A 1,162-nucleotide genomic window follows, 5' to 3' on the forward strand; every position below is an offset into this window, starting at 1 on the left:
AAAAAAAATAGTTAAAAGGACTATGTTCTCTTTGACGTACGTCAAAGGACAAATAGAAGTGGGAACCCATTGATAACTCGGTTATATAGCTTAAAAAATAATAGGGCGATTCATGAAATGTTGCAAATGTCGCATTTGTCCCAAAATTTGCCACCTTGCGACCCAGCTGATTAATTTTGTATGGTAACTTTCTTGCGTCAAAATTGCGACATTAGGTGTGTACACGTATTGAGCGGACAAAATTATCCCGCAAAAAATCTGCGAATTTAGCAGCATTCGCTCTCAAAGAGACAAAATATCCGTAGAAGTACGAGAATGCAATATTTGTAAAAACTTGCAACCTTCGAAACAGCTGATCACTTTCACAGTTGCCACTGGGGGTTCATTTGGTAATTTATGTGCTGCCTGGTACATTCGCAAAAGCTCCGCATTGATTATTGCGAATACGAATGCGAATATTAAAATTAATGCGGAAGCTCCGCGGTTGTGAATATTCGCAATAACCCTGGTACATACATAGTGCATAGTTCATATGTAGATAAATTGCTGACGTAACGATACTAGTCATGAAGGAAGAATAATAACAATTCTTACAAAATTCATAGTAATATGTATGTATGTATGTATGTAAATGAATAATAGCATAAAATTATCATACATATTATACCATATGTACGTACGTTTAACAGAACAAAAAAATTAATAGGTTGAGCGTCACAGGCCATTACATCTGGCGCCCGCACTAAGTACATACATATATGTATGTGTATACATATGTATGTATGTATACACTACGTACTTGATAAATGCTACCAACAGGCAATAATGAATTGATTTGTTTTCTATCTACCAAAAACTGTTCTATTTGCAAATTGTTGCAGAGGCAAAATTGAATTTGGCATCGTTTAAACCAACATTAGGGCTATGACTTTTTTAGCGTTTTGTTTTCCACAAACAATAGTGCCAAACGATGCACTATTAAATAAAACTCCGAAAAACCACTCGAACTATATAAGTAACGTGTCTGCGGATTTCATATAGTATATGTGTGACATTTTTTGAAACAACTTATCTCGAGATCGGTTATGTTTCCTTTAAACAAATATTTCATTGAGTTCCCAAGCCATATTTCAACGATTAACTAGCCATAGCCGTGGCTCAA

This window comes from Rhagoletis pomonella, unplaced genomic scaffold (genome assembly GCF_013731165.1).
Source record: "Rhagoletis pomonella isolate Grant_MI unplaced genomic scaffold, Rhpom_1.0 Rhpom_scaffold_00004, whole genome shotgun sequence".
NCBI lineage: Eukaryota > Metazoa > Arthropoda > Insecta > Diptera > Tephritidae > Rhagoletis > Rhagoletis pomonella.